Source organism: Pongo abelii, chromosome 2 (assembly GCF_028885655.2).
Source record: "Pongo abelii isolate AG06213 chromosome 2, NHGRI_mPonAbe1-v2.0_pri, whole genome shotgun sequence".
Classification (NCBI taxonomy): Eukaryota; Metazoa; Chordata; class Mammalia; order Primates; family Hominidae; genus Pongo; species Pongo abelii.
The window spans coordinates 6,096,636-6,120,207 of record NC_085928.1 but is presented as its reverse complement, the minus strand read 5'-3'; the positions used below and the strand labels follow the sequence as shown (position 1 = coordinate 6,120,207).

General features: G+C 47.6%; 1 long non-coding RNA gene and 1 pseudogene across 3 annotated transcripts; both read left to right on the top strand.

Moving 5' to 3' along the window:
- The first annotated feature begins 79 nt into the window (after nucleotides 1-79).
- LOC129058430 (uncharacterized) lies at nucleotides 80-22,800 on the top strand. 3 transcript variants are annotated; one of them, XR_008523499.1, is made up of 4 exons: nucleotides 93-3,193; nucleotides 8,620-9,070; nucleotides 9,215-9,921; nucleotides 21,852-22,800. It is a non-coding gene; the product is annotated as an uncharacterized LOC129058430 (long non-coding RNA). The 3 variants fall into 3 exon arrangements; XR_008523498.1 differs by adding an exon at nucleotides 17,930-18,046 and having other exon boundaries at nucleotides 8,620-9,921; XR_008523497.1 differs by having other exon boundaries at nucleotides 80-3,193; nucleotides 8,620-9,921.
- LOC129058429 (proline-rich protein 3-like) lies at nucleotides 18,279-21,845 on the top strand (annotated as a pseudogene).
- Nucleotides 22,801-23,572: the final 772 nt, after the last annotated feature.

The following is a 23,572-nucleotide window of genomic DNA, read 5'->3' as shown; positions in this document are numbered from 1 at the left end:
TGGCCCGCCCCACCAGTGTTGCGTCACAGAGGGCCTGCCCGCAGGAAGGCCACCCCCAACGCCCATCAAGCCTGAAGTCCCGCCTCCGCAGGCAAATACCCGGTGGAATCCCGCCTGGCTCCGAAGCTCCGCCCCCTGGCGGGAGGGCCGCGCGGGTTTCACCGCGGCGTCGCGGAAGGGGCGCGACCACCGTAGGTCCTGTTCCTGCGCTTCCCAAACTGGGCAGAAACGGCGAGAGGCTGGGGGTCAGAAACGCCAGGTTCCCGGCGGGCTGTACCGGGGCTTCGCTGTGTGACCTTGGGCTGGCGTCTCTGGGCCCTTGTTTCCGCGAGTTAAACGTAGGGGCGGGGGAGTTTCTCTGGCCCTGCCGCCTGTGACCTAAGGAGCCCCGTGACCTCTCCGACCCGAGCCCACCCCCGGCCCAGTCTGCGAGCAGCTCCAAGACAAGCACTCCCGGCGAAGACATGTAGGCTCTCAGAGCCTGCGTTTCCCTCTGTAGAGCGGGCCTAGTTACTGTCTTCAGGGTGCACGCGTCTCCGTTCCCGACCCGCACCCTCACCGCCAGGGTAAGCTGAGCCAGGCCCAAGCGACAGCTGGGGGTGTCCGTGGGGCTGCAACCCAGGAGGAGGCCCCAACAATAGAGCCCCAGAGGACGGAGACAATGGGCCTCTCTGTCGGCCCAGCTGTCCCCGCCATCCAAACAGAAGCAGCTGACGGAGGACTGCCGGGCTGGGATCCCTGGGCTCCGCGGGGGCGGCTGTGTGCCAGGGCGGGGCACAAGGGAAGCGCACAGACGTTTGAAGAGGGGCCCCCGTGTGCCTGCCGTGATTGCATGATGGCATCTGAGCCTCACAACCTAATCCTGAGAAAGGTGCCATAATCAGCCCGACTTTATCTTTAGGGAACTGAGGTTCGGGCCTGGATTAAACCCAAACTCGGCCACCCGCCAGCACAGTGGTGGCTTTGGGCAGGTTGCTTCAGCCTTCTGGTCCTTCATGTCTGCATCTGAAAATGAAGTACTGGGCCGGGTGCGGTGGCTCACGCCTGTAATCCCAGCACTTTGGGAGGCCGAGGTGGGTGAATCACCTGAGGTCAGGAGTTCGAGACCATCCTGACCAACATGGTGAAACCCCGACTCTACTAAAAATATAAAAAATTAGCTGGGCGTGATGAAGGGCGCCTGTAATCCCAGCTACTCGGGAGGCTGGGGCAGGAGAATCGCTTGAACCAGGGAGGGGAGGTTGCAGTGAGGCCGTGCCATTGCAATCCAGCCTGGGCGACAAGAGTGAGACTCCATCTCAAAAAAAAAAAAAAGGAAGAAAATGAAGTTCTGGTTGCACTTCACTCTCTGGATTTCATGGGCAAGTCCAGAGAATCAAGAGACAATAATGTTGATTATTATTCAGAGACCATCTGTCATGTGCTAAGTTGAAGTCCAAATTCTTTTTGCTCATTGAACTCTTATAACAGTCCTAGGAGGCAAACTATTGTCATCCCCATTTTATAGATAAAGAAATTGAGGCACAATGGTGAAGTAACTCACTCAAAGGTCAGGGATGTGGGCAGATGTAAACCACAGAAGGAATAAGTACTATTTTATAAAGTGACAGAGTGCATGCAGTAGCCCTGTGGCATTTGTGAGAGACCGACTTCCTCTCAGGGAACTTGCTCTGTAGTTTGGGAAGCCACACAGATGATCCTCTGGTTGGGAGAATGAGGATCTGGGCAGCCTGGACCTGAAGCTGAGGCCAAAGAGAGTGGGATTGGTCTGGATAAGAGGGTTTTTAAATTTTTTTAATTTTTAAATTATTTTTTAAGAGACAGCCTCACTATATTGCTAAGGCTGGTGTCTAACTCCTGGGCTCAAGCGATCCTCCCACCTAGGCCTTCCAAAGTGTTGGGATTACAGGCATGAGTCAGAATGCCTGGCCAAGTTGTGTCCTGGTAGCTAAAGAGTTAAGTGGTCTGCGGAGGCCCTGGAGCTTGTGAACACCTTCAAACCACCATGAAAGCCTGGCCAACAGGCCCGCATTATCACGTGGGGAAGAAATAAGTGTTATGCACGCTGCTGTGTTTGGGGGCCTCTGTTGCAGTATCGTAGTGTGTCTGCTCACTAAGACACAGCACTGGGGACACAGCTGCACACCAGCAGATGAGTTCAGAAAGCCTTTGTCAAGCTAATAGTTTAGTGGGAGAGACAAGCCTTAACCTAGGAAGGAAAATTGTGATTACAAAATGTGGTAATTGCTGTGAAAGGCATAGGCTGAGACAGAGAGAGAATAATGGGGTCCCTGATTTGGACAGTGGTCAGGGAAGGCCCCTTTGAAGAAATATATTTTTTCACTTTTTAACCATATGTATTTTATTTTTAAATGACATTTAATGAAACAAGACACTGACTTATTGAATGAACATTGTATACTTACTGTTTTTCGCCTTTCATGCAATATTGAAATATATTTCAACTTAAAACAAATAAGAAAGTCCCAAATATAACACTTCTTTTGAAAAATACAGGCACGGCTAGGCGCGGTGGCTCACGCCTGTAATCCCAGCACTTTGGGAGGCCAAGATGGGCGGATCACCTGAGGTCAGGAGGTCAAGACTAGCCTGGCCAACAAGGCGAAATCCCGTCTCTACTAAAAAGTACAAAAATTAGCCGGGGGTGGTGGCAGGTACCTGTAATCCCAGCTACTCAGGAGGCCAAGGCAGGAGGAGCTTGAATCCAGGGGCGGAAGTTGCGGTGAGCTGAGATCGCGCCACTGCGCTCCAGCCTGGGCAACAAGAGCAAGATTGTCACAAAAAAAAAAAGAAAAATACAGGCACACAAAGGATATTACAGAAATGCACCAAACATGAATTATTGGCACAGATACAATATTTCAAAACATTAGCTAATACTAGATTGAGATATCCTATTACATTAAAACCATGCCCCTTTCAATTCAAGTGAGCACCTCTATTTCCATTCTAAGACCCTGTGATTTTATACACATTTAACACAACAGTAACAATAACAGTAATGCTAGCTAGTATTTGTTATGCCCTTAATGAGTGCCAAGCTCAGCTAAATATGTAAAACATGTTTTGTTTGTTTTATTGGTGAAGAGATGATTTCTTAACCAGAAGATACAGCAGGTTCAAAGTCCTGGAGGCCAGAAGGAGCTTGTATTCAAGAAACAGAAAACGAAGTGTAAGAAAATATATTTTCTCAAGGAAATATAAGTTGTATTTCTATGTAACTTTATGCACCAGGAGAGCCCCAGCAAGAAAGAGAGGTCTCACTCCACAGGGATTTCTGAAAAAAAGTTTAATGAACAGGCCATTTACCTGAGATGTGGGCAAGGTTGAGGGGAACAACAGGAGATGGTGCAGCACCTGAGGTTGGCAACAGAGGGGAGGGAGCTCTCACCCCTAAACCTGAAGGGTCCAGGAGAGGGAGTGGTTTCCTGGAACCAGTGAGAATAGCTAGCTATGGGCCACGGGGAAGCCTGAGAGGAGGTTTGAGGCCACACAGTCACTGCCAAAACTAGGGGTACATGGGGAAAATACCCCAAATTAGCTCTTCTCCCAGCCTCTGATGCCCTGCTGGCACTTCCCATTGGCTGGATCCAACTGGAACCCCAAGATCAAGGAATCCTCTGTGATGGCATCCATGGGGGTCCGCTTCGTCGGGGAGCACGGAGCAGGGTGGAAAACCCTGGTGGGTGGGTCTGCAGGTTGCAGGTAAGCAGAGAATGACCACTGATGTTCTGAGCAACCTTGGAGATTCCTCCAGTCTTGTGAGCCAGCTCTGTAACAGGAGTGAGCCGGCTTGAAAAATAACCCTGCCTCCTGTCCCCAGTACTGCCTGCAAAGATCTTGCTGACCTGGGACACTCACATATCCTGTCACCATGGAAACCTGATACTCACTCTTGGCTATCTCTGCCTACCATCTGTACCAAACTGGTGACCAGGTGATGGCCAAGGGGATGAGAAATCACTGCACTGCTAGAGCCCCTGTGAGAGGCCCCAGTCTTGGTCTCAACCAGATGAGTTGAGCAGGGCCTCTGGGGACCAGCTGGGATATCTGGACACCCTGGGTGGGTGAAATCATCACTCCCCGCTCTAGGCTCCTGGCAACAAGTGATTTGCTCCAACTACCGGGACTGGCCCCAAGGGAACTCATTAGTCCACACCATTGCCAATGACAAACCCAGCACACACATTCTGGGGTGTTACCTCAGCTGCACAGATGAAGGGAGACACAGCCCACAGCTACAGGCACACACCCACAGTGCCAGATTCAGATGCACACACACAGGCACAGACAGAGATGTACCCCTGCAGTGAGTGCTGCCACACCCAGCCCCATGCCTGGCCACCCCTGCCAATCTCCTAGTCTCTGTCTTCCTGATTGTCCCACGATAAAGCTGGGACACCCCAAAACACTGTCTTCACTGCTGTGTCCCCTCCCCAGAAAGGGAAGTTCTTGGAGCACAGATATGAAAGGAAGACACAGATATAGATGTGAATCTAGATATACATATGCCAAGGACAGAGTCAGGGTTTGTCAGGCCTGATGTTCATACAATGAGGGAGGGACAGTTCTTTTTAAACAAAGGCCAGGTGTGGTGGCACATGCCTGTAATCCCAGCACTTTGGGAGGCCAAGGTGGGTGGATCACCCGAGGTCAGGAGTTCAAGACCAGCCTGGCCAACATGGTGAAACCCCGTCTCTACTAAAAATACAAAAAAAAATTTAGCTGTGCATGGTGGCGGCTGCCTGTAATCCCAGCTACTCAGGAGGCTGAGGCAGGAGAATCGCTTGAACCTGGGAGGCGGAGGTTGCAGTAAGCCGAGATCGTGCCATTGCACTCCAGCCTGGGCGATAAGAGCAAAACTCTGTCTCAAAAAAAAATATTAAAACTACGAATACAAAACTAGAGACCTGGGAAGGAGCCCAACTAGAGAGGAGCCCCGGAGCTTAACAAGAAATCAGCTTCTGTCACATGCAGGAAACAGAGAGATAACCCCACAAATACATGTGGGAGCACAAACACAGGCACCCCAGGCTCTTCAAGCCACACACACTAACACGCACAGACACAGGCATGCACGCGCACACGTGCTCCATGCCTCAGGCGTTCTCAGGGCAGTCTGGGAGGCCTCTGTGCACCAACCTTCATTCAGAGAGGCCCCTGCAGCCCTGGCTTAGATCGTAGGCTTCCCCCAGCTGCTTCTACAGCCACAGGCATCCTCTGAGACCCTGCATTTTGCTGTTTCAGAGGAGCCAACCCTGCTCCCCACTCCAGCTTTCTCACCCTTCACCTCTGGCCCCAGGACAAGATGAGCAGGAGGAGGGGGAGCTGCCCAACACTCACTGAGGAGTCAGCCTCTGGACCTTGGAGCCAGCAACACCCCCCTGCACTCACACCCCCACCTCATGCTGCCTTCTCCTGAGGAGGGGAAACAGGCCCAGAGAGGGAGGGCATGAGCTCTAATTTGAGTCCTCTGGGATGACAGCAGTACCTCATCACATGCACATACAGAACCAACACACATTTTTCTGGACCACAGGATATTTTAAAAGGTTTTCTTTTTTAATACGGAAAAGCAGGAAGACGAAAATGGCCTGTAATGCTGCCACACAGATAATCTCAGTGGTATTTTTAAAATAAAGTTAATGAATGCCCACGTTTGCAAAATTCAAACCATACCAAAGGATTATAAAATGAAAACTAAAACTTTTTCCATCACAGTCACTCTCCCCAGAAACGATGCCTCTTTGTTTCCTTCCTGAAGACATTGGCATGCCAGCATTTTTTACCTATAAAAAGAAAATCACTCTGCCCACTGTTTTGGACCTTGCCATTTTTTTCACCTAAAACACATCTCGGCAGATCTTTTCACATCCACGCTGCTAATCCGCCTCCTTTCTAACGGCTGTGCTGTACTCTGTTGTATGCTTGTGTTTTCTGTGGGTGTGTATTTACCGTATTTCCAGTTTCTTTGCTCTTACAATGTGCCAGCAGATCCCCGAGGTACCTGAATATACTGCAAATATTTCCACAGGGCTAGGCACGAGCAGAGGCGCCGGGTCAAAAGGGTCTGTGCATTTTTAATTCTTGGAGGGGCTCTTGGCTCACGTCTGTAACCCCAGCACTTTAGGAGGCAGAGGCAGGTAGATCACATGAGATCAGGAGTTCGAAACCAGTCTAGCCAACACGGTGAAACCCCACCTCTACTAAAAATGCAAAAGTTAGCCAAGCATGATGGCCTGCGCCTGTAGTCCCAGCTACTTGGGAGGCTGAGGCAGTAGAATTGCTTGAACCCATGAGGCGGAGGTTGCAGTGAGCTAAGATCACGCCATTGCACTCCAGCCTGGGCGACAAGAGCAAAACTCTGTCTAAAAAAAAATAAATAAATAAAAATTCTAGTAGAGATTGCCAAAATGCTCTTCAAAAAGATGGCATTCATTCACACTTTTAGCAACAATATATGAATTTGTGTCCCTAGACTTTTAATCAATTTTGCCAATCTAAGGCATGAAAAGTCCCAGCTCAGTGGTTTTTAGCAGGTTTATTGTGATATGATTCACATACTATACAATTCACCATTCAATGGCTTTTAGTATAGAGTTGTGCAACTATCACCATCAATTTTAGAGCATTTCGATTGCCCCCAAAAGAAACCCTATACCTTTTAGCAGTCACTCCCCATTTCCTCCCTCCCGGCATCCACTGGAAGCCATTAATCCACATTTTGCATCTATAGATGTGCCTATTTTGGACGTTTCGCATAAATGCAATTGTATAATATGTGGCCTTTTCTGGGAGCAAAGGGGCACAGGAGCTGCTGTGGTTGGAGCGCCCGGTGCCTGGAGCCTTGCTGGTTCACACACTGCTATGCGATTGGGCACAGAAGGCCCACAGAGCAGAACTTGATGTCTAGCTCACCACCCCCATTCAACCTTCCTGGTCAAATGCCTGCCCAAGCTTGCCTGCTGTGAGGGAGGGCATGGGGCTAACTTTATGTCCCACGTCATCTTCCCTAACCTCAGCTGGGTCCCAGCAGGGTGACTGGGCACTGCTTCTTGGTCCTGCAGGGTTAGCATGACTTTAAGGGTTTTTTCCCCCTTCTTTTTATTATGGAAAATGCCAAACATATGCAAATGTAGAGAGAATAGTATAAATGAGCCTTGTGTACCCATCATCTGGGCTCAGTATTGATCAGCTCAATAATGATCAGCTTGGCTGGGCACGGTGGCTCACACCTGTAATCCCAGCACTTTGGGAGGCCAAGGCAGGTGGATCATTTGAGGTCAGCAGTTCACAACCAGCTTGGCCAACATGGTGAGGCCCCGTCTCTATTAGAAACACAAAAAATTAGCTGGGCGTGATGGTGCCTACCTGTAATCCCAGCTACTTGGGAGGCTGAGGCAGGAGAATCACTTGAACCTGGGAGGGGGAGGTTGCAGTGAGCTGAGATTGCGCCACTGCACTCCAGCCTGGCAACAGAACGAGACTCCGTGTCAGTAAAACAAACTAAAAAATAATAATAATAATAATAACGAACTCACAGCAAACCTGTTTGATCTGTATCTTCTTCCCCTCCCACCTCTGGCCCCTATTCTGAAGCATATCTCAGATAACCTATCCCGAAATTCATCTTTAATCACTACTCTTTCCATACCAGAGGACATTTGTGAAAAGATGACATGTAGCCATTTAAGATAATGAGCACCCTGGAGCCTGCAGTTTATGACCTGTGGACACACACTCCTCAAAGCAGGAATTCATTCACATACAGACCTTTCCAGTCCCACAAGTTGAGATAAATATGAATATGTTTGCCAGCCGCAGTGGTTCACGCTTGTAATCCCAGCACTTAGGGAGGCAGAGGTATGAAGATCGCTTAAGCCCAGAAGTTCAAGATCTGCCCAGGCAACACAGCAAGATCCTGTACTCCACACAAAGGAAAAAAAAAAACAAAAACAGACAAAAAAGATATATGAATATGTTTATATGTGTATATTGATACACATATATTTCTTCATGTTAAGGAAATATGCATCTATTCTGATTCTACTAAGGACTTTATTTAATCAAGGAAAGGATGTTGGATTTTGTCAAATAACTTTTTTTTAATCTGTTGAGATAACAGTTTTCTTCCTTTGATTATTTAATATGACATATTATAGTAATAGATGTCATCTAGTGAGCTCTCCTCACATTCTTAGGGTGAACTCCATGAGGCCCTTTAAAGAACTACTGAATTCCATTTGCCAATATTTTATTTTGGATTTTGGCAATATATATGAGATAGGTCTCTACCTTTAATTTGTATCCTATGTTGGTAGAATTTTGGTATCAGTGTTAATATTGGATTTATAAAAATAAATTAAATCATTTAATGTTCTGGAAAAGCTTAAATAACATCTGCATTTTTTGCTCTTTGAAGTTAGAAAGAATTCTCCCACAAAACTATGTGGGCCTGGAACTTTTGGGGGGAGGTTTTAATAGCTTTCTCAGTTTCTGGGAAATGGTAGATTCAAATGGGGTCTTCACATATGCTCTTCCAGCCACCACAGCTGTCCCTGCAACACCCTAGCTAACCGGCTCCTTTTTATCCTTCAGGCCTTGGGGTAAATGTCACCTCTGTCTTAGTGTGAGCTCCCCAACAATGAGGTCCTGAGACACAGATGTGATGCAAACGGTTCATTTGGAAGGTGATTCCAGAAGTACTGGTGAGCGAGTGAGAGGGGGTAAGAAAAGGACAGAAGGGAGCCAGTACAAGGTATATCAACAAGCAGAAGACAGCTGTGGGTGTGCAGGGCTCCAGTGGCTGGAATATTCATCCTCTAACTCCTGTCCATCATTTGCTGAGAGCTACTGCCAGGGATGTTAAACCCCCACAATTCTCATTTGCCTCACACTGGCCAGGCACGCCCCTGAAGCCAGAGGAAGCCCACAGGCTGAATCACAGGGACATGCAGTCGGAAGCCACCAACAGTGAATGCTGAAGGGTGGGGACTGCGTGCCAATAACTGTGCTACGTGACTGGAGAGGTCTTCCCTGGCCACCAAATGTAAGCAGGACCCCTCCACACCTGGTGTTCTCCATGGCTGCATCCTGTTCATGCCCTTCAGAGCATTCACCAAACTTTGTACCATTACCCACGCGTATACAGACATACGTGTTTACTCACCTGTTAACTCACTTCCTCCACTAGGTTGAAAGCTCAAAGAGGGCAGAGGTGACATCACTGTTCACTGCATGTACCCAGCACAGTGCCTGGCACCAATCTGCATCCACTAAACACTCGTGCCTGGATAAACACAGCCTGCATAGCTTCATCTTCATTATTTGTTCTTATGTCTGTCTCCACCACTAAGTGTGACCTTTCAGAGCCCAGGATCCAGATCCAACCTGCCTATGGGTCCAGACCTAGCTCAAGACCTTAAAGACTGGCCGGGTGCGGTGGCTCATGCCTGTAATCCCAACACTTTGGGAGCCCAAGGAGGGTGGATCACTTGAGGTCAGGAGTTAGTGACCAGCCTGGGCAACATGGTGAAACCCCATCTCTACTAAAAATACAAAAAATAGCCAGGCGTGGTGGCAGGTACCTGTAATTCCAGCTACGGGGGAGGCTGAGGAAGGAGAATCATTTAAACCCAGGAGGTGGAGGTTGCAGTGAACTGAGATTGTGCCATGCACTCCAGCCTGGGCGACAGAGCAAGACTCCATCTCAAACAAAAACAAAAACAAAAAAACAAAACACACACACAAAAAAGAAAGAAATGTGCTTCATGTTACTCCCACCTGAAAAGTTTTCCCAGCTGATGGAACCTACACCAGAAGCTGTGTGAAATAAGCCATCTATGGACTGGACATTGCAGCTTCAGTGACAAGTAGGAATGAATTTGGCAACATGGGAAGGTAAGGGAAGCATGTGAAAATTTAACAAGATTTGGCCACCAGTGTCTGAGTTTTAACTGTAGTAAAACCCAGCCAGGCTGGGCGCGGTGGCTCACGTCTGTAATCCCAGCACTTTGGGAGGCCGAGGCAGGCAGATCACCTGAGGTCAGGAGTTCGAGACCAGCCTGGCCAACATGGTAAAACTCCGTCTCTGCTAAAAAATACAAAAATTAGCCAGGCGTGGTGGCAGGAGCCTTAATCTCAGCTACTTGGGAGGCAGAGGCAGGAGAATCATTTGAACCTGGGAGGCGGAGGTTGCAGTGAGGTGAGATTGAGCCATTGCCCTCAAGCCTGGGGCACAAGAGCAAGACTTCTCTCTCTCTCTCACACACACACACACACACACACACACAAACCACCAGCCAAGCACGGTGGCTCATGCCTGTAATCCCAGCACTTTGGGAGGCTGAGGTTGGCCCATCACCCGAGGTCAGGAGTTCAACACCAGCCTGGCCAACATGGTGAAACCTCATCTCTACTAAAAACACAAAATTAGCCAGGCATGGTGGCGGGCACCTGCAATCCCAGCTGCTCGGGAGGCTGAGGCAGGAAAATTGCTTGAACCCAGGGGGCAGTGAGCCGAGATCACGCCAGTGCACTCCAGCCTGGGCAAAAAAAGAGCGAAACTCCATCTCAAAAAAAAAAAAAACCAAAAAAACAAAAAACAAAAATCATTAACTTTACCATATTAACCATGGGTAAGTATACAGTTCAGTAGTGTTAAATATCCTTGTGCAACAAGTCTCTAGAACTATTTTTTCTTTTTCTTTTTCTTTTCTTTTTTCCCTTTTTTTTGTTTTTTTTTGTTTTTTTTTTTTTGTTTTGAGATGGAGTCTCACTCTCTTGCCCAGGCTGGAGTGCAATGGCACAATCTCTGCTTACTGCAACCTCCACCTCCTGAGTTCAAGTGATTCTTCTGCCTCAACTTCCTGAATAGCTGGGATTACAGGCACCCGCCACCACCCCCGGCTAATTCTTATATTTTTAGTAGAGACAGGGTTTCACCATGTTGGTCAGGATGGTCTTGAACTTCTGACCTTGGGTGATCTGCCCACCTCAGCCTCCCAAAGTGCTAGGATTACAGGCTTGAGCCACCACGCCTGGCCCTCTGGAACTTTTTTATCTTGCAAAACTGAAACTCTCTTCTTATATACTAACTCGCTATTTCCCCTCCCCTTTGCCCCTGGCACCCCCCATTCCGTTTTCTGTCTATGAAATTGACTGCCCCAGGTACTTCATGTAAGTGGAATCACACAGTATTTTTCCTTTTGTGACTGGCTTATTCACTTAGCATAATGTCCTCAAGGTTCATCCATGTCGTAGCATGGCTCAGAATTCCTTTCCCTTTTAAGGATAAGTAATATTCCATCATATGAACAGAGTACATTTTCTGGATTCATTCATCTGTCAATAGACATTTAAGTTCTTTCCACCTCTTGGCTATTGTGAATAATGCTGCTATGAACATGTATGTGCAAATATCCACTGGAGTCTCTGCTTTCACTTCTTTTGGACATGTACCCAGAAGTGGGATTGCTGGATCATATGGCAAGTCTATCTTTAATTTTTTGAGGAACCATCATACTGTTTTCCACAGCGATTATACCATTTTACATTCCCACATCAGAACAAGGGTTCTGATTTCTTCACATTCTTGCCAACAGCTGTTATTTTCTTTTTTTTTTTTTCAATAGTGGCCATCCTAATAGGTGTGACATTTCACTTCCTAATAGAAGTGACATTTCACTGTGGGTTTTTTTAAATTTTTTATTATTATAAATATATTTTTGAGACAGGGTCTCACTCTGTCACCCAGGCTGGAGTGCAACGCAGTGTCTGTATCCCAGCTAACCGCAACCTCCACCTCTCGGGTTCAAGTGATTCTCCCACCTCCCCAGTAGCTGGGATTACAGGCGTGTGCCACCACTCCCAGCTAATTTTTGTATTTTTTGGTAGAGATGGGGTTTCATCATGTTGGCCCGGCTGATCTCTAACTCCTGACCTCAGGTGACCTGCCCGCCTCAGCCTCCCGATGTACTGAGATTACAGGCATGAGCCACCACGCCCAGCCTTCATTGTGGTTTTGATTTGCACTTCCCTACTAGTTAGTGCTGCTGAGCACCTTTTTGTGTGCTTGTTGGTATTTGTATATCTTCTTTGGAGAAATGTCTATTCAAGACCCTTATTCATTTTTTTATTGTGTTGTTGTTAAGTTGTAGGAGTTCTTTATATATTCTGGTTTTTGGCCTCTTGTCATACATATGATTTGTAAATATTTTCTCCTATTCTGTAGGTCGCCTTTTCACTCTGTTGGTTCTTTTGAGGTGAAGAAATGTTTAAGTTTGGTGTAATTCCATTTATCTATTATTGCTTTTGCTGTCTATCCTTTTGGTATCCTATCCAAGAAATTATTGCCAAACCCAATGTCATGAAGATTTTCCCCTGTGTTTTCTTCTAAGGGTTTTATAGTTTTAGCTCTTACATTTAGGTGTTTCATCCGTGTTAGCGTGTGCTTTCATTATTTAAATACACTTTGCCTGGCCAAGCAGTCTGTAGGCTGCAGGGAAATCACTGAGACTCAGACTCGGCCAAGGTTAGGCCTAGACATGGTTCTCTTCAGGTTGTTAGATGATGGGGCTCATGAAGTTTAGTGGGCTCTGGGCTCCTTCCCAGCACCCGAGGACATGCCCACTGGTCCCCATCTTACAATATTCATTGTCCTTATCATCTTCGATGTCACCAGCCTCTCATCACACAGGTTTGCATCATATTGGTATCAGTGATGAGGCCCATCTCCTCAAATGCTGCCAGGAAGATGGGCCAGGTGTGATGCTCTTTTTGAAGCTGAGAAAAATAAAGCTTACAGGCATTCTCACATAGCAAGTATGGCTCTAAATGCAGAACCGTTTCCACTACATTGAAGTTATTTCTCTCAGAAAAAAAATTTTTTTAATGGATGACATATAAGGACTCATCCAGGGAGAATTGAACTGAAAGGAAGAACGTAAGAGAAAGCTTAAATCATTGTATATAAAAGGTCTTCCTATCTATTTTGTTTGTAGAAGCAACAAAATTGGAATGGACCCAAATGCCAAAGGATAGAGAAATAGTTAAGCCAACAAGTAGAGTACTTTTCAGTTAAGAGAAGTAAGTTCCCAGATGCCTCCAAGGAAATGGAGAAATGTGTATCTTAACCAACAAAACTAAGCGGAGCCTGACTCTTGTTACTTATAAAGTAAACACTGACTCTTGTTACTTATAAAAGCCATACATAGCATGCTGGTCAACTGCCCACGGGCACTCGGGTCCATTTCTGCCCTGCCCTTGTCCTCTGGCTTCTCAGTCAGTGGCCACTGGTGCTGGAACGCTGGAGGGTGGGAAGAGAGGATAAAGCAGGGCATTTCTCCCCTGGGTGCCCTTGACATCTCCAGCAGAGGAAGGGCCTTCTCCTCTGTGGCTTCAGCTCTGCCTGGTTCCTCTGGGAACTTCGGTGGTCCCATTGCCTACCAGAAAGCCCCTTTCCATGGCTCTAGCTCCTATGGGGCACCCCAACTCTTGGGTCACACCTATTACCTTCTCTTTGTTCCTAGGAATGGGAGTGGCCTCCTGCTGAACTAATCCCTCTAACCTCACTGCCACTGCCTACACCACCAGAGCAACCAATTCCCTGTATTAAATTCCATGAGAGAACTTTGTGTTTTCCTGGCTGGCTCCAGGCTGATACTTACACTAATGGATAAAAATAAGAAGTTTGTTTGTTTGTTTGTTTTGAGACAGAGTCTTGCTCTCTTTCCCAGGCTGGAGTGCAGTGGCTCACTGCAACCTCTGCCTCCCGGGTTTAAGCGATTCTCCTGTCTCAGCCTCCTGAGTAGCAGGGACTACAGGTGCGTGCCACCATGCCCAGCTAATTTTTGTATTTTTAGTAGAGATGGAGTTTCGCCATGTTGGCCAGGCTGGACTTGAACTCCTGACCTCAGGTGATCTGCCCTCCTTAGCCTCCCAAAGTGCTGGAATGAGCCACTGTGCCAGGCTGCATCCTCGGCAGATGGGAATGTGATCTCCCTGACAACCAGCAAAGACCACTCCTGAGGCCCAGATGGTACCGAGGATACCTCAGTGGAGGCTACTGACCCCTCCCATCCATGACTTAGCACCACATTTAATCCCTCGAGAGTGTAGATGCATCCTAGAAATAGGAAGAAGGGAAATATTGAGTTGCCACCCTACAGGAATAGGATCTGGAAAGAGAAATTAAGATAGGATATAAAAAATAAAGAAAGGTACGATTTGTGCACACCTGAGTTTATAGACTAGAATTCAAATCCACTACAACTGAGAGAATAATTGGCCTTCAATGGAATGCAAAGAGGGTTATAAAGACACTAGAATGCAGTGGAAAATGTTTCAGCATTGGAGGGAAAGAATCCTCCCACTCCCTGGAATTGTCCACTTTGAAGTCAGCAGGGTCCTTCAATATTAAGCAGCATGACCCCTCATTTCATAGTCAAAAAAAACAGATGTCCAGGGAGGCTCAATAGCTGTCCTGAGATCTCACAGTCAGCTAATGTGGGGAGCAAGAACCCGAGCCTGTGGTTTTCTCTGCTACACTTGGGTGGCTGCTGGGGCTTGCTGCAAAGACCCAAATTGCTTCTTAATTGGGGTCTTCTGCTTAATTAGCTGCTTCCTGAGCAGCCCATGCTCCCTGTCAGGAAATCTCAATCAACACCATCTTCTCTAAATTGCTGTGACCTCGCTCTTCTCATCTCTTCCATGCAGGGATTCACTTCTTGGTTTTGCCCAGTGGGACAGCTGGGGAGGGGATGGGCCATGCAGACAGCCTCTGCAGAGAGAAAGTAGCTGTTCTTACCACCACGCCCTGCTCCAGGGACTTCAGAGGGCTTCACAACCACCCCAAGAGGGTCAGGACTGGGGAACAGGAAGACTGGGTCCAATCCTGGATTTGCCACTAACTCCCCATGTGATCTTGGGAAACCTCTGTCACTCCAGGGGCTTCAGTGACCATTAAATTACAGTTTCTCCTCTAAATTAGGGTTACTAGGCTTAGCAAATAAAAATGCAAGATACTCAGTTACATTTGAATTTCAGTAAGCAACACCATTTTTTAGTATAAGTGTGTCCCATGCAGTAAGTGTATTTGAGATATACTTATACCAAAAAATTTCTTTGGTATCTGAAATACAAATTTAACTAGGCATCCTGTATTTTATCTGACAATCCTATGGAAAATCCATGGAAAATCCATGGAAAAATTCTGTTCCATATGCTCTGCGGAGGCAGCCTGATGAAGCACACACAGCACAGCTTGAGGGTGAGGCAGTCCTGAGTGTGAATCCCAGAACTGCCACCCAGCCTGTGTGATCTTGGGCAAGTCAGTTCACCTCTCTGAACCTCAGTTGCCCAGAGTAGAAAATGGATATATTAATCACTGACTGGTCATCTCTCAAGACTAATTAGTTCTCTCTCAAGACTAGCGAAAGAGACCGGAGGCAGTGGCTCACACCTGTAATCCCAACACTTTGGGAGGCAGAGGCAGGAGGATTGCTTGAGCCTAGGAGTTTGAGGCCAGCGTGGACAGCATGGGGATAACCTGTCTCTACCTAAAAATACAAAAATTAGCCAGGCATGGTGGCACAGGCCTGTAGTCCCAGCTATACTCAGGAGGCCAAGGTGGAAGGATCCCTTGAGCCCAGGAGGTCAAGGCTGCAGTGAGCCGTGATCATGCCATTGCACTCCAGACCCTGTCTCAAAAAAAAGATTAGTGAAAGGACATAATTAAAATCCCTTTATAGACTGCAAAGTTTGCAATAAACTTGAACATTTATTAAGAACCTGCTATAAGCAGGTTATACAACACATTCTACCAAATATGGGAAATAGAGATAACAGTGCAATTGGAAAGACATTTGTAAGAAAAGCCCAAGACAATCTATTTTTCTCAGAATCCTTCCATAAAGTGAAATCCCATCAAGAATCTGAATTTGGACTGCTACGAACTGATAAGGAATTTGATGCTTCAGGAAAAAAAATTGTGCAGTCTTGGGAAACAGTCATGCCTGGGCTTGACGCCAGAAAGAGCTGGAGCAATTCCCTTAGACCAACTGGACTTTCACGTTCCCACCGGCAAGTATCACATTTGGGAGGAGACCTGGCTGATCTAGGGTGATCAAAGTCATCAGCTTAGGTGGAATCTTTCTCATCTTGACTTGGGCCTTGGAGATGCCTCTGTGGTCAGGGATGAGCAGACTTCATTTGGTTCCCACCATTCAGAACCCTAGAATGGTGGGAGTCAGTGGAATTGCCAGCCCAGCACCCGTCCTCAGGGAACCAGCTGTTCCCCTCAGTCCAGGAGGTTCTCCAGGGGTGGGCATTTAATCCACATGTGGCCACCACAGTGAGTCAGAGACAGGCATGTGAGGAAGACAGGGTCCCAGTATTGTTTGAGCTGGGCCTGAAGCCAGTTCCCTGAGTCAGTAAACTCTCTTTATATCAGTTTGAGCTGGATTTTCTGTCACTTGCCACTGATGGACACATTGCTTCAATATGCTCCCTGCTTGGCTAGTCCCAAAGAGAGAAAACCGCATGAGTTAAAGTATGCAGGGAAAGCTTCAAACAGAGAGAAAAGCCACCCAGGGGCTCAGCCCAAAGTTTGCGAGGGATTCACGTGTGATTTTCACACAATCAGCACCTATTCTTGGTGATGACAGGCAGTCTCCACCTATGTTTAGGACCCAAAAGCCACACTTTTTTGGGCAACCTGAGTGGGGCTTTAGTGGATGTGCTATCTTCCGTGTCCTCCCCTCATCACCAAGCTCACCCCTCACGATAGCACTACAGGCTCATCCTAAGTTAGCACCCCCCAACCCAGCTCTCTAGTCCAGAGCGTCCCCAGCACTATATACATCAGCCACACTCTCTAATCCCCAAGAAACAGGCGGTGCTTCCAGCCTCCCCACCTGGCCTCCTCCTGTTACATCTGCCTGACCTCCTCTCTGTGCTGTTCACCCCCATCTTGAATTTGTTGAAGATCTACAGGAACAAAGCTCCTGGTCGTCCCTCAGAACCATGTCCCTGTTTCCCCTCCCCTGATTGGTGCTTATCCCACTCCAACAGCCTCCAAGAGCCCTTGGTCTGAATCTCAAATGGAGGGCATTCTGCCATGTCTTGGGTGGGAGGGCCCCAGCCTGAGTCTAAGCTGAGTTTGCACCTGGGGATCAGAGCATCTGATGAGCCAACGGAGCTGGGAAGAGGTCACTACGCGGCCATTCTCGACTCAAAGCTAAATATAGGCTCTCTCTGAGCTTCAGTTTCCACATTTATAAATAGCAGGCAGGAAAGAATACTACTGGCATAACACATCCATGACTACTATGTCCCACATTACCAGTTACTTGCTGGAATTATCATATGGTCAATTAACTTTGCAGCAAATCAGACATTGAGGGTGGAGGGGGATTGGCTTTTTTTTTTTTTTTTTTTTTGTGACACAGAGTTTTGCTCTCATTGCCCAGAAGGAATGCAATGGTGCGATCTCGGCTCACTGCAACCTCTGCCTCCTGAATTCAAGCAATTCTCCTGCCTCAGCCTCCTGTGTAGCTGGGATTACAGGCATGCGCCACCATGCCCGACTAATTTTGCAATTTTAGCAGAGACGGGGTTTCTCCGTGTTGGTCAGGCTGGTCTCGAACTCCTAAACTCAGGTGATCCGCCTGCCTTAGCCTCCCAAAGTTCTGGGATTACAGCCGTGAGTCACCGCGCCCGCGCTTTTTTTTTTTTCTTTTGAGACAGAGTCTCACTCTGTTGCACATGCTGGAGTGCAGTAGTGGTGCAATCATGGCTCATTGCAGGCTCAACCTCTGGGCTCAAGTGATCCTCCCACACCAGCCTCCCAAGTAGTTAGGACTACAAGTGCTCACCACCATGCCCAGCTAAATTTTTTTATTTTTCATAGAAACGGGTCTTGCTACATTTTTGAGACTGTTCTCAAACTCCTGGCCTCAAGCAATCCTCCCTCCTTGGCCTTCCAAACTGCTGGGATTACAGGTGTGAGCCACCGCACCCAGCGCAGGTACGACTATTATGAACCCCTTAGCCTTCCCCTTGTTCCCTCCATTCAGACTAGACCTTGGTCTTCACTGTCCCAGGGCAACTAGACCATAGCCAAGCTGAAAAGAAGAAAAAGTTATTTTTAGCTTTTGAACTCCCAAGGACCCTAAATTCCATTAATTCAGGACCGTTTAAGGAATTTTCACAGGCAAATTGACTATAATGTAAATTGGGTTTAGGCTTTAGCACCTAAACTTCACATAAGGCAGAAGTCCCTTTACATCTCCTTGAGCCTCCTCCTCCGAAACACTGGATTTAGGACCCTGGGGGCTCACTCAGTGCAAAGGGGCCAGCCAGTCCAGGTTGCTAAAGCCAGGCGGAGAGGCCCACGCTCAAAGTCTACGGCCTTGCTGCTGCCACAAGAGGGCGCTGCAGAACACCGGCGCTGGGAAGTCTGGGGGACCTTCCTCCTCTGCTAAAGTGACTCCCCCTGGCGGGATGCCCGAACAGTTCTAGGAAGATAAGTGTGCACGTGGTGGTCAAGGCCCATGGGGAACAAACCTCATTGTTTACCGTGACGGCTGCTGTGATGATGGGTAATCATTTATTTGGTGTTGCAAGTGTACAATTAGAGAGACTTGATGGTTTGGTTTTAAGTAAAACAAGTGGTATTTTACTTCTTTGTCTAGGTGAACTAAAAAAGTCACTGTAGAGCAAATTGTGATTTTGCGAAGGGTCATTAACTGGCTCCTCCGAGGTAAATACAAGCAAGTGTGGAGGGGCACCCATGGCCTTGGGAAAAGGAGATTGTAATGGGACCTGCTAGCTACTCAGAGCTGGTGGCTGGGGAAAAGTTGGCAGTTTTGCACTGGGGTCAAATTACCTCTTGGACACAAAGTAATCAAGATCTCAGCCCATTCTCCTTTGAGATTCCACTATAGTAAGCCTATCTGACTGATTGGGGTGTTTGCGAGAATGGACTTCTAAAGCCGCCAAGAGAGAAATCACCTTGGGACATAGAGACTCATGCTCAATGCCAGCTCTATGTATGTGGAAAGGTGAGCTATACATTGTGCTCAAACTAGTAACCCTCAAACGGTGTGCACCATCTGGGGGCAATGGCTGAACATGAGATTATAAACCAAAGCCAGAAGCCGTGTGGGCAACACTGTGGCCAACCTAAGGGTCCAAACCAGTGAGAGCATTAGCACAGCCCCAGGTTGCATGGGACTGGACATAAGTCATTGCAGCCAGAAACTGTGCCCTGCTGGAGGCTTGGTCCAGTTCCTTCATTAAGAATTCCTCTGGCCAAATCCCACTGCAGCCTTTGCTGCCACCACAATGCCGAAATGGAAGAAGCAGAATCAGCACCAGCCCCCGCCACAGCAGCAGCCCCTACCGCCCGAGAGGGAAAAGACTGGAGATGACGAGGATGGGAGTCCCATCGGATCACCCAGCCTTCTTGAGCCACCCCCCATGGCCAGTGGAAAACCTGATGACCCTAAGTCAGCTCCTCACAGAGGTCCTCCAAGAGCAAGGGGACCGCTGATTCCACCGCTCCTGAGCCTCCCACCTCCTCCTCAGGGTAGAGGCCCAATGCCAGGAGGCCTTGGCCCCAGGCCTAGCCCATATGATTGTGGTTGGTGGGCAGTCAATGCCGAACCTCCTTTTCCGGGGCCAGGCCATGGGGGTCCCGCCAGGCAAAGCCTTCACAAAGAACAGAGAAACCCTCAAAGGCTCGAAAGCTGGTCTCTTATCAAGAATACCAGCCTACTAGGATGACCCCCAGGTTATGGAAGACAAATCCCACCGCCCAGTCTGTGGACATTTTGCCAAAAAGGGCCACTGTTGATATGATGACCTCTGTACCTTCCACCACCCAGGCATCAATAGCCCTCCTCTGTGAGACTGTGTCCTCCCATCCAGGGTGGAAGGAGCCGTCTGTGACCAGCCGCCATGTATTTCCCTGTGGCCCTGTGATGGCTACTATGAGGCTCTTCCAGCACTCCCAACCAGTGACACACCCACCCTAGCCACCCCTTCTCCCGTGTGGGGTCCAGAGTTGTGCTGCATCACTGCGGCGAGGTGCACACACTTTCTTCTGACACAGCCTCTAGAGACTTGCCTTTGGAACCAATCCTTGCTCCCTTCAGCTGCCTCCTGGATCTTCCCCTTGTCAAATGACTGCTGAACAGGAAACCTCTTTGGGGCTGTTTCTTGTGCATCTGTCCACCTGTTCCCAGTATTGCCCTCCATTCCTGAGAGCCCTGGAGCAGTTTCCTACCCTTCCTTTCTTCTAGCTGCTTGTTTTAAGTCCTTTTCATGTGACACCCCTTACTCCCAGTGTTGTCAGCTGCTCGTGGAACTCAGCCAGGTTGTTTAATCTGGGGTCAAGTTTGAGTGACTGATACAGACTTACTTCCTAAAAGGCCGCTCTTCCTGCTTTTGGATTTCGTAGTTTCTCTGTCGGTAGCACGATCCCCACCGCTACGGCCTTTGATCACTGTGCTTTGTGAAACTCTGCATCCCCTCACAGCCTTTCTCAGTGTCTGTAGCATGTCTGTGACTTCCCAACAATAGAGTAAGTTTTTCTGCCAAAATGAGTAAGGCTCTTGGTGCCCTCCAGACTTTCCACCTCCCAACATGGGGGAATTGTGACCTCTCCATCCGACTGCCTCCCTGGTCCTCCCCATTCTTCCCATTCTTCTCTTGGTGTTGGTCATTCTGGGTCTGACACATGCCCATGAGACGTCTTAAAAAGCCTCAGATGGCTTTACCCTACCTAGATCCTTTCCAGCCCATTTTAGTTAGACTATGTCATTGGGAGGCCACCAGTCCTTTCATTTGAATTCTGTGAATCTCCACCTTGCTTATCTTTGGGTGGAATGTGGAAAGTACTGTTGCCCTCTTCCAATCCTCTTTCCCTACATCCCTGGCACTGATTGTTTTCTGTGAAAATGGCAGATAACAGGTTAAGTTTCGAACTGGCCCTCAGGAAATGGGGCAGGAGTTGAATGGGCAAGAGGGAGGGATGAGAGCTGTTGGAGAACTGAGAATGAGTTTTTTTGTGTGTGTAACTTTTTTAATATATTAGTAATAAATGCAGTGAAAACAAACAAAAAAAGGAGTTCCGGGTCCGAGCACAGTGGCTCCCTCCTATAATCCCAGTGCTTTGGGAGGCTGAGGCAGGAAGATTGCTTGAAGCCAGGAGTTTAAGACCAGCCTGGGCAAACATAGCAAGACCCCTTTTCTACAATAAAATAAAATAAGAAAAAAGTTAGCTGGGCATGATGGTGCACACCTGTAGTCCCAGCTACTCAGGAGGCTGAGGTGGGAGGATCATTTGAGCCCAGGAGTTCCACACTGCACTCCAGCCTGGGTGACCGAGCGAGACCCTGTCTCTAGTAAAAACTTTTAAAAAATAAAAAAGAGTTCCTTTGAATTGCTGGACTGAGTGATTCCCCAAAGCTGTCCCAAAATTTGGGAAGAGAAACAACACTTGTCTAGTATGTGCAGTCTCAGGCCTGTTGTAATTTGCAAAATTAGAGGTGAGCTCGACTATCCCCCCAAGCTGCTAAATAAAGCACAAGCAAGTTTCCCTTCATTTTTTCATTGTTGTCTTTTCAATGAAGGCCCCATCCTTTAGACCCAGCGCCTACCTGGGGCTTCTCTTTTCCTTTTCATGTTTGCTCCCAAGCCTGTGGCTGTGACTGCAAAGCCATGGGCCTGATTATCGGGATAAGGTTTAATTGTCTCCCATTTAAAATGAAAAGAATAGACTTGGCCAGGTACACATCTTAGATAATTAATTCCAATTTTTTTTCCAGCCTCAACATGCAGACAGGAGCATGAATTCATCCTCGATTTAAAGGTGATGCCAGGTGTGGTGGCGCTTGCCATAATCCCAGCTACTCAGGAGGCCAAGGTGAGAGGATCGCTTGAGCCCAGCAGGTCAAGACTACAGTGAGCCATGATCACGCTACTGCACTTTAGCCTGGGTGACAAGAGGAGACCCTGTCTCTAATAAACAAGTAAATGAAAATAAAGTTGAGGTCACTGATACTCGAAGAGGCTAATGCAAACGGGGAATGTCCCACAGTTTAGGATCCAGTTGTGGTGGATCACTTGCAAAAATGGTCCCAATCTTCCACCAGTTATATCCATGCCTGTTTTTAAATTTTCTTTTCATTTTGGTAAAATATGTATAACATTAGTTTACCATCTTAAACATTTTAAAAGTAATCCTATCTAACTGAACTGAAACTTTGTACCCTTTAACCAACATGTCCCCATTTTCCCTGAGGCATTTTTGTGTCCACTTCAGCAGCGTGAAGTACATTCACATTGTTGTGCAAACATCACCACCATCCATCTCAGAATGTGTTTATCTTCCCAAACTGAAACTGTTCCCACGAAAACACTAACTCCCATCCTCACTCCTCCAGCCCCTGGAACCTACCATTCCACTTTCTGTCTCTTGAGTTTCACTATTCTAGGGACCTTGTAAAAGTGGAATCGGCCAGGCACAGTGGCTCACGCCTGTAATCCCAGCACTTTGGGAGGCCAAGGTGGGTGGATCATGAGGTCAGCAGTTCAAGACCAGTCTGGCCAATATGGTGAAACCCCGCCTCTACTGAAAATACAAAAAATTAGCCAGGCATGGTGGCACACGCCTGTAATCCCAGCTACTTGGGAGGCTGAGGCAGGAGAATTGCTTGAACCTGGGAGGCAGAGGTTGCAGTGAGCCGAGATCACACCACCGCACTCCAGCCTGGGCAATGGAGCAAGATTCCATCTCAAAAAAAAAAAAAAAAAAAGTGGAATCATACAGTATTTGTCTTTTTATGACTGGTTTATTTCACTGAGCTTGTATTTAAGTTTCATCCATGTGGTAACATGGGTCAGAATTTCCTTTCTAAGGCTGAATAACATTCCAGTGTATGTATACACCACATTTAGTTTATCCATTCATCTGTTAATAGATGTAGCAGACACCTCTTGGCTGTCATGAATAATGCTGCTATAAACATGGGGGTTCGAATATCTGAGGCCTTGCTTTTCATTCTTTTGAGTATATACCCAGAAGTTGAAGTGCTTAATTGCATGGTAATTTTTTTTTTTTTTTTTTTTGAGATCGAATTTCATTCTTGCCACCCAGGCTGGAGTCCAGTGGCACAATCTTGGCTCACTGCAACCTCCGCCTCCTAGGTTCAAGTGATTCTCCTGCCTCAGCCTCCTGAGTAGCTGGGATTGCAGGCTCCCACCACCACGCCTGGCTAATTTTGTATTTTTAGTATAGATGAGGTTTCACCATGTTTGCAAGGCTGGCCTCGAACTCCTGACCTCAGATGATCCGCCCACCTCAGCCTCCCAAAATGCTGGGATTACAGGTGTGAGCCACCATGCCCGGCCAGTAATTCTAGGTTTCTCTAAGGAACCGCTATACTGTTTCCACAGCACTGCACCATTTACATTCACACCAATAGTGTGCAAGTGTTCCAGTTTCTTCACATCTTCGCCAACAGACTGGTTGGGTTCTGTGTTTTTG